The sequence below is a fragment of the Opisthorchis viverrini genome (assembly GCF_000715545.1).
Source record: "Opisthorchis viverrini unplaced genomic scaffold opera_v5_4, whole genome shotgun sequence".
Lineage (NCBI taxonomy): Eukaryota > Metazoa > Platyhelminthes > Trematoda > Opisthorchiida > Opisthorchiidae > Opisthorchis > Opisthorchis viverrini.
In genome coordinates this window covers 712,132-722,968 of record NW_008751660.1, presented here as the reverse complement: position 1 = coordinate 722,968, position 10,837 = coordinate 712,132, and positions in this window count along the sequence as shown.

Below are 10,837 nucleotides of genomic sequence, written 5' to 3'. Positions count from 1 at the left end.
GATTTGGCTGGCGTATGTTGGGAGCAGGATTAACGATATCTTTAGACCATGTTTGGAGCCCATGACGTCGTATTCGGAGCGCACACGGTATGAAAGCGCATCCCTCACTTTTACGTCACTCACGAATCGATGACGTCTGAACAATGGGCAGGTCGTTTGGGTAGAAAATACTTGGCACCCTGCCGCGTTCATTCGCCCAATGATTGATTATAGAGCACCGGTGCACTAACCGTGTACGAAAGACAGCATTCGGTTGAAACGGGGTCAGAGTAGCCACAAGGATAGTACCAGCACCGAAAAATGTTACCTCTATCGTGCTTTTCCCCTTCGAGATAGGTTAAAGCGCCAGCTTACAGACCGGAAGGTCCGTGATTCGAACCCAACCTCAGCATCCTGACTGCTCTTGTCTAGGCGTGGGTAACCCGGCAATATCCCAGCACTCGTGCCTCCTTGCGTTGGCATGGCAGCCAGGAACCGAAAGGGTGCTACAGCTGAACGACTTTCCCACCACTACTGTCAAAACCAGTAACAACAATACATTGGCGGTAAATACTGAGGCCTGACTGTTGCACAAACGCAAGTAGAAAAGACACTGTTTAGGACAGGGAAGAGGGGAGAGAGAGAGAGATAGGAAAACTGATCAGAAACTACACCTTGGATTTGCAACAGTATAAATCCACTTTGGTATCACATCGGCGTAAGATGCCATCAGTGACTGACTACCGCTCATTTTGGAATACATTTGTGGATTTCAACCAAGCGCTCCTCCAGAATCGCTTCTCTCTTTGTTTTCCAGAGCCGCGTAAGGGATTGACATCGCTTAGCAACCCAGGGACTGGCCTATCCCGGAGTTAGACGAATCTGTCAGAATCGTTCTTCCAAATGCTTCACCTTTGGACTTCACATCCTTTCACAATGCCGGAGATTTGCTTGTGATACGGCACTAACCCGTTCTCCAAACCACAGGATATCAGACAGAACTGCGGCATCGCTTAAATCTCCGGCCTCAAACATGATTTGGCCTGACGAACTATCAGACGCTAAGTGAAAGTGCACGCCGACCGTGAAGCCTCGTGGGCAGTGAAGGTTAAGGAAGTGAACGAAGCACATAAACCCGGGAATTCTCAAAGATTATTTCATTTGACCCGTGCGGCCGGTCCACGAAAACCGCCTATGAGCGAGAAAATCAAAGATCAAAGTGGTGCGGCCATTTTCGATAAAGAGGGACACAACCGCTGGGCCAAGCACTTTAGACAATACTCTTCGTGGCCTCCTTTTGCCACTCAGTTGGATTCTGGAGCTGCAGCAGACAATGGGTCTGGAATCCTATAGGGCCTTCAAGGTTTATGACTGCATATTTTATCTCAAGCGCCGCCAAGTGCTTGCCCGGATGGCCTCCTACCCGCACTGTCCCAGGATGGAGATGAAGTCCTCAGTCAGCGTTTGTCTTATCTGTTTGCCTGTGGAGAATGATGTCCGTCAAGGGGTCCACTCCATTTCTATCGTCTCGTGATCGACAAGTTAATGAGACGAACGCCGGAAAGTTAAAAAAACCTTGATGTTCAAATAGCTCAGTTCCCTAAAACCATGTAGGAAGTCCCGTGGGGAGCAGTCCGACGAAGAAGAATGAGTCTTCGCACTGCAAGAAATCGTATTAAGAGGTTATCTGGAGATTCAAGTCCTACTTCCCCCACGATGGGAGTGTTAAGAAAGTAGGACGTTTCCTTCGGGTCGGATCAAAAACACTAGTCGCCTAACAGCTGCCAGCGCATTATTCAGTACGGTCGAACTACTTTTAAAATCAAACTAGCTTGTTTTTTTCTCAAAAGGCACCTGCTCTGCGCGGCCGCATCAAGAGTCAAACAGTAGTCTTACTTCCTGCATTTTCGGACCAGGCCAGGCCCTACAGCGAATTTGTTCAGACTGTTAGGTCATTAGCTCCAAAAAAGGAATCTCTCAAGGTAACTCTGTCTTTCTCACTGCCTTGTGGGTCAGGCTCAAGGTCGGGTACCTCTACTGAACCCCCCTCTTCGATCTGGGCAACCGTGAAGTACCATTCGCTCTCACAGCTCTTCCTTCACTGACCCCTTCTCATCCTGGCGACCGATTTGGGTTTTACGATCTCTGTACAGCCAATTGCTCAATTTTATGTTCAACATCTTTGTTTACAGGCAACACAAGGCATGAAGTTAACCAGCTGCAAACCAGTCGTACACTTAGCTGGACCATTTGATAATCAGCTGCTGGTGGAGAGCATCGATGCATTTTGGAGTACATCACTGGACTCCATGGCATTGTGCGGGTGCGTGTATCTATTTACTTCGTTTCGAGGAAACACCGTTTGGATCGTTTGGATGTGCGGGTGCGTGTATCTATTTGCTTCGCTTCGAGGAGACACCGTTTGGTATCGTTGAGGGTCGAGATGGCTCAGTCGTTAGAGCACGAATTTACCGACCGGACCTCTGCCTTTCGACTTCCCCTCGTGCTTCGTTCTGGTGGCATGGCAGCTAGGCACCCAAAGGGTGTTACAGCTGAACGATACAATTCAGTTCACCACTTGCAAAGCGTCTCTGCGGTCAAAAAATATCGAGTTGAATTGGCTTAGAAGTTTCCAGAACTCGACTGGTACGATTATTGTAATGGCGGTTTAGGTGGTTGTTGGAGGAAGGCGAAGGAAGTCATGCTCATAGCTTTTGAAACGGCCCACCCAAATTCGGTCCACAGTGGATCTCGCCACGAACAGTAGCTCTGATCGAAGCCAGGAACAAACGACTATGGTGATGCGCGCAAATTCCCCAAACATCGCATAATGAAGAGCCTGGGGATTGATAGAGAGCTTCGGTGGATCGCACAAGCCCGGAAATGAAGAAATCGTCCGCCACCGGGGACCTCGTACCCTGTTTTACCTAATCCGGTCCGACGAAGACGGGTGTTAGCGAAGCTATCTCATAAAAGGATGGTATCCCAGTTCATCCACAGAAGGTTCTTTTTGGATGATGGGCTGAACACTTTGAAGAACCGTTCATTCACCCTTTGGACAGACCAAATGAACTCGAGTGGAGCGTTGACGTCAGTGTCGTCTTCAACGGAATCCCAGTGTGCAGTTTCATTGCTTCAGCATAACAAAGTACCTGGTCCAGATAGTTCGCATCCTGTACTCTTCAAGGAAGGTGGCGAGTCTATCGTGGTAAACCTAACGATTCTACTCCAGGATGTTTAGAACGAAGAAATTCAAGCAAATGGGCACCGACTGTAATTTCCATATTCAGAAAGAGCCAAAAACCTCGTGTGGAAACCACCTGGGGAGTCAGTCTAGTGGTCATAGCTTCCAAAATGTTATCTGCTGTTATCCTGTGAAGGTTAAAGCATCATCAAGAGAGTCAAGTTCGCGAGAATCAGACTGGGTTTCGCCCTGGCTCGGCTTGCATCGATCATATCATTGCTGGAACTGCGCCCTTTCGGCCTGTGGCCAAAAATGGTCGTCTTTTTCTATCTCGCATCTGCTTTTGACTCTGATGTCGTTAGAAACCGCGAAGGTATCTGGCGAGAGACAATCTCTCGAATTGGGAAGGCCAGAGCAACGTTTGCCAACCCCCGACACTCATGGCGCCGACATGACATCAGGTTGTCAGGAGTAGAGTGCGATGCCGCAGCTCAATTCTACGTTAAGAGCAACGTTTGCCAACCCCCGACACTCATGGCGCCGACATGACATCAGGTTGTCAGGAGTAGAGTGCGATGCCGCAGCTCAATCTGTTCTACGTTATAGATCACAGACGCGACCGCTGCTTGCGGAAGACCTTAGAAAGTTTGCTGTGTTTGACCATAGGTGCCTTAGAACGTTGCGTGAATCTGGTGGGATGAATGGTCGTTCAGCTGTAATACCTTTTCGGTGCCTATTTGCCATGCCACCCGAAGGAAACACGAGGGCTGGGATACTGCCAGGTTGCCCAAGCCTAGACAGTGGACGTCGAGAGGCATAGGTCGGGTCCGAACCACAGACCTTCCGGTCAGTAAATTCGCACTCCAACCACTGAGGTATCCCGCCTCAGTCTGGTAGGAACACCAGATCAGTAATGCTCAAATACACCAGATTGTTTTTGGAGGAAGTTCATTCCCCATCGTTAGGTCAGCTTGTCACGCTCCACAGGTTACGTTGGTTAGGCCATTTAATTCATATGCCAGAGGACCGTTTGCCTCGTAGAGCCCTTTCCGTCAAGCCTTTTATTGGGTGGAGACGACCCAGGGACGGTCAGTTCATGACTTGAAAATGAAGCATTAAAGTCCTTACCAGTCAACTCAGTCCTCGGATGGGGACCACGAGACGAGACAAACCAATGGTTAGTGATTCTGACGCATATGACTGTGTCACGCAGTCAACGGTGCTCTTGTGTAGCTCTCACTCTCTGTCGTACCAGGCAAACAAACCTTTGGACGCTAATACACACACTGGGCTATCGCCTCCAACGCGTTGTTCGGATTCCCTTTTCTCCTCATCCTCGGTGAGCGAAGCTGGAACTGCACATTGGTGCACTGTTCGTCAGCTGGAAAAAAACTGAATTTGTCGAACGACGCGCGTTCTGAGACCTCATCACCATCATAGACTGCAACATCAGTGTTGACACTGGTGCTTCACTGCCGTACAACCGTCAAGTTTATCTAGTTGTATTCGAATCCTTAGAGTAAAAAGATAAGAGTGGATGAGAAAGGGGGATCTTGGCGCTGAAACATTCACCCGTATGGGGTAGGGTCGTTAGCTTTGCACAAAAGTGACCTCAACGAGTAATGAGTATTAGCAGAGTATTGTTAATCCGTTCAACCTGACCATTCATAAATGAATCGGTGCTGAACACTCCATAAAAAATCGTTCAGCTGTAACACCCTTCCGGTGCCTAGCTGTCATACCACCAGAGCGAAGCACGAGGGCTGGAATACTGCCAGGTTGCCCAAGCCCAGACAGGGTTGGAACCACAGACCTTCATGTCAGTAACTTCGCGCTCTAATCACTGAGCCTTCTAGCCCCTCACGTTACAAGTAACTCCTCGAGTTAAACACAGACCGGGAACGTCTTTCACAGACAAAAATAACATGCTTAGCCGGTGATTACGGACAGAGCCTATGCTAGTTTGAGGTGTGGATGTTGATTATGAAACACCGGAGTTCCTTTTAAAAAGGATCGAACAATGCTCGGTGGTCGTATGGGACAGATTGCTTGTGAATGGGCTCTAGAGATCGGTCGATTTCGTGTCCTCGTGTTCAGCTGGTACCGCGCAAGAGGTATTTTCTCCTATTGTGTCCGATTGGGGCCCACCAATCAAGCCACCTCGCATAAATTTCCCATTGTTTTAGGGGCGGTGACTGCTTTGAATTCACAATCTTTTACCAAAGATTTGAATTTTTCGCAAACTGGTCTGCGTCTTACCCGCCTTCGTGTTTTCAAATAACGAGATGTCGAGCACACGTCACACTTTTTCGTCGGGTATAGATTTTATCCAGCAACGCAATCGTAGACTAACAGTCGGTACAGTCATCGACATAGTCATACGCTGAAGAATCAGTGAAATGATTGAGTGTGTCAAGGCTGTGCAGCTTCGTTGATTCGGTGTTTTCGTCGGGTATAGATTTTATCCAGCAACGCGATCGTAGACTAACAGTCGGTACCTTTATCGACATAATCATACGCTGAAAAATCAGTGAAATGAGTGTGTCAAGGCTGTGCAGCTTCGTTTTCGGTGTTAAACGTGCGGAACCGGTGATTCCGAATGGCTTCGGTTAGTTCATCCAGAAACACGTGCACAAGAACGATGTTGTCTGCATATTTCAAGTGGACAAGGTTTCCGTCAGCAGCTATTTGAACACCAAGGAATTTCATCTGCTTGAATCCCAGTTTTCTCATACTTCGAGCAATTCAGTATTTAAAACCAACTAACACGAGGATCAGTTTGAGAGATGCTGACCGCTCAGTGACTCAAAGAGCCCAAACCCGCTTGAGCGTGGGCATCTTTTGCTGCCTGATAACCATTATCACTTGAAGTTTTAGGAACATGTGAATGCGGCGCTGAAGAGAAACTGTTACCATTGGGTGGTGCTAAACAATATCCCTTGTAATGGCCGGAAATTATGGGTACTCGCAACGCATCTATTCCATTGTCTTGATCGTTCAGTTCTTCGATACCACTATAGAAAAACAGTCTCCCCACCCCTGAATGATTTTGGCTTCATTCTGGATCGAACCTCCAGTTGAGCAATACCTCTGATTAAAAGTCGCCTTAACCACTCCAGCGTGATGTATTTTATGAACAGGGAGTTTCTGTCTTCGAGAATCGGTTCCTATACAAAGTGTCAAATACTTTTTCGCATGTTTGTACCACAGATTTATAGCTTCCCGAAGATTAAAGTTCAACATTTCTGAAATAACTTATGTTCCTTATCTCACTGGTTTTATTTGATAAAGCTATTGTTGGGCGTTTTCGCTCGTGTCAATGCGGTCGCTTTGTCAGAAGACATCCCCTTGGACGAAGCTGCTTGGATCAAAGATGGCTACCCCGGACAGGCACTAGACGAGGCATATGTCATGATGTCGAACAACTGTTTCATAGCTGCTGGCATCTATGGAGTGATTGTTGTACTGGCTGGAGTTCAGTTTTATTTTGCCAAGCGAAAGGATAGGCTTAGTCGTTAAGCCATTCTGATTCGCCCGATTCGAATGCATAATAATACAGCACGTTACCGCCGGGACTTCATTCCAGCATGTGACTCGTTGTCTTTCCAAACTCATCATGTTCTCCTACCTGAATTTTTTCTCTCGTACCAATTAAATTATTATGATTCTACCAAATTTTAGCGTTTCGGGGTTCTTTCACACCTTGTCGTTTCTTAGTTTTTCCCTCGAAGACGGGCTACCAGAGTTTGCCACCTTGCCTACGTACTGCCGCTTTTGAATGCTGTATTGTGTGGCTCAGTGGGTATTTCTGTGGTGCAGCACTGAAATTCAATAATTCCATGAAAGCGTTCTTTTTATTTTACATGCACAAAGCTTATCGTTCAGGCAGAAAAGCAGCTTTCTTCATTTGCTATTCGGGCGAATTTTTAGAACAAATGATTAAACTGGGGTACAAATGAAGGGAGACGCCATACCCAAATCGAAAAGCCAGAGGATGGAATTGAGAAAACAAAGAGGAGACATTTACCCCAAGGCGAACAAACTGGGAACATATTACGCATGGTGGTTCAGCTTTAAAGATTGCCTCCGACGTCAACAAATCGAGTGAGATATGTAACTGTTATGTATAAGTCCTCCAGAAACTGATGAAGATAATGTAGTCCTTCCTCAGCAATCTGCTGACAGTGGAACCTCGGAAATGTTAAGCAACAGGTTCTAAGCGTGCTCAGTGCCTGGCGTCTCTTGACTTCCGTTACACTGATTGTCATAGTTATCCCTCTCCCCAAGGGTGAATATGATCCAAGATCATGCACACTTGGAGGAGGGGGAGGCAACGTAGCCGAATCTTCGATCAAGTGCATTTGATGTTATCAACTATCCATGCAAACAGCGGCCCGTGTCGCGTTAGATAAGGCGCAGGAACGCACGACCTGCTTCACTGAGGGCCTCGAGGGTGGAACAACAAATTAAATGGGAGTTCCGTTATTAATCAAGACGAAAAAATTTGACTAACAGTTTAACGATGCAGAGCTGGAGGAGATGGTTACCTTTCGGTTCACCTATTTTGTTCTACTCAGCCAAAGGGGAATTCTAATCCACCTTGCCTTTCTTGACTGTTATTCATCTCCAACTCAATCATGAGACCAAAACTTTTGTTCCCTATCGCGTCCCGCGAAAGTAGATTTCTCGATACTTCCGTTAGCTCCACGCTGTTTAAAAGATACTGGCCCCTGGTCACCACCAAGTTTCCATGCCTTCAGAATTGCGAACTTCTAATAAGGCTCCGAAAATGCATGCTGGTGCATACCGATAAGCCTCAATACTGTCGTACTGACCATTCTAGGCATTGTCATCATTATTGACAGCGATACACCAGTAGTAGATATTGACGCTTTACTGCCACAACTATGAGGGATGAGAGCTTCAGTGAAGAGTAGGGAATTAGTGCGAAGTCCCATATACTTGAGGAAGACGAGTAAGAATTCAATGCCTACACCTTTGGACAGTATTAAAATAAACAAATCTGAAGTCATGCTGAACTGAGGCTCCATAAGTGGGATTGATTTAATGTCGTTTACGAACCTCACCCGACACAAGCCCAGCCGTAGGCGAGCTCTAGTTAGACAGTTCGGTTGCGTGCAAGCGGCGTCATGTGGGCCCCATCAAGGCACGAAGATCCCATGGCACTGTTTGATTGTATCTATCTTCATTTCACGCCATGTCGTGGCCTGTCCTTTCACGAATATTTCGTGAGCTTGTTTGGAACGGCAGACAAAGCCTTTCTCGGTAGACACTAGTTAGACGGCATACCTAATACACCCCCAAGCCACCTCAACCTTGTGAGTTTAATCTGCTGCTCCAAAGATTTGGACGCATCACCAAGTATCCCTTCACACACCACCTAGTTGCCTACCCCTTGCAGCCAGCTAAATTCCTGTGTTGCGGAGACATCGGTGATCAAAAGCTTTAAGACGCCTAAGTTCCTTGGATCGCAAGGGCCAAGACTCAACCATAACGTAAGATCGACTTTATAATTGTGTATGTCCTCGAGATAGCTCAGTTGTTGATGCGCGGTCTTGCCGACCGGAAGGCCCGTAGTTCGATCCCAACCGCTCCTCTCTAGTCCTGAACAGCCTGACAGTACCTCAGCCCTCGTGCTTCCTTCGAGCAGGCCTGGCAGCTAGACACCGAAAGGATTTTACAGCCGGATTTTATATGTATACTTGTATACATGGTCATTTTGCCTCAGCGAAATTCATCCTCTTCCAGGTCGAAGTTCTGCATGGTGTCCTATCATGTTGCGTTCCACATGCCGAAGATAGATGCCACAATATGAGGGCAGCCAGCAGCCGTCGTAGGACGTGTGGCACTTATTCCCCCATGGTTGAGCAGGTAATTTGGGTATCTCTTGAGCACGTGTACGACCAACGACTGGCCCCAATTCTCTAGGACACGTTCATCTTCCGACATACACAAGCTAGCCAAAACTTAGCACAAGCAATGGCCTCTATATTTGAATAACCCTGAGAAAAGCTCTGACCCGGAGACCAAATGGCGCTTCAAAGTGGGAAGGCATATCGGTACTTCATGGTTATCATCCCAATTACGGTCGATGACCCTTCGAGGTCGCTTATAATGCGATGCATGGTATGTTTCCCTAACTTGTGGTTCATAGAGCCTTTCTAGTGTTAAATGAGGAGCTGGCTTCTTGGATTTAGTTGGAAATCTAAATGAAAATATGCACCGAGCAAGGACTTGATTTATATAAATCTGTACATTCCAAAACGGTTGGCAGTCAAGGACTAAACCGAGCTATCGGTAACTGATGATGACGTGGCACTGACTCCAGGATCGCCGAGCGGTAAGAGGACGGCAGGTAGCACAAACGATGCCTACCGCGTTGAAATCTGGCGCTGCTGATAAACAACTGGTGATCTGCATACGGTTCCAAATGACGCTTGTCATCATTTTGGTGTTCTGCGTTCAGATTAAACATATGAACAAGTTATGCTGATGAATTGAGGCGTCTTGTCTGTGCATTGAACTCTTACTATTATGACTAACTGTATGCGAACTCTTCATGTCGGTCAAAAGGACGGTCAGCTCCCGACAGGTATCCTTCGATGGACTGGAGCTACGGCACATTGGTGCATAAATGGATATGACAAACAAAGAGCTCTCAGGGTTTCGAGCTAGTTTTTTGTCACTGTGGGATTTCGGATAGCACACAGTCCGCTGTTTACAGGTATCTAGTGGAGCAATGAAGCAGCAGCTCGTGAACTTGTGACTAGACTAGCACCGGTACAAACCGCTGCAAGGTCACTCAAAATTCGTAATCTAGACAGAGTTGGCGCTCAGCAATTTTACTTGGATCCTTTATCCGACTTCCAAGATGTAGCAGAAGTCAGCCGATAGAGCATCTAGACTCTGCGCAAGATCAGCTTTTTGTTTGATTTGCCCAAGATTTTTCACGTTAAAGACTGCAATAAAAACAGGAGAATAAGGCCTGAGGAGCGCTGGCGTGCAATGTGTCAACTTCATAAGTGTCTGAATGACGTACCCACCACCGTATGCACGTAAGAATGATTGTCAAGTGCGACATCACGGGAGTTAGGAGATAACAGTGAAGGAAATGAAAGGTTCAGAAGTCGGATATCAGCTGTATGTAACGCAACTATCCATGACGCATGAAGGTTATTTTGTTTCTGGTTTCATATGGGCTAAGATACTGTCAGGGAGTCCAAACTTAGGCAGGAGGATGACTGGCGTCTTCAACCAAAGTCTGGCTCAAAAGTTTGCAAGGCAGCGGTGCGAGACTACTCCGGTAGCCCTAATTGCTCGAACCCCCGATTTCGAGAACCATGTAACTTTCAGGACTCTGTCCATTGAGCAACCTAATAGGAGACTGGGTGTTGAATGGAATTCCTTCCTTAGAACTCAATGAGTTACTGAGGTACGCAAACCGTCGCAACACAATAAGTCCCAGTTGGTCCGCGACGGGAGCAATCTAATCACTTCTCTTCTGGAACTTTCCGGTTTTGGAAGCCCCATGGCGTTGAGGCAAACCAGTGGTAATGCAGCGCTCCAGTCCATACACCGTACTTGACATTTTCAAGTTTTTTTCCTATTGGACTTGGAAACAGGGTGGAATCCAAACAGAATGCGGTAATACTG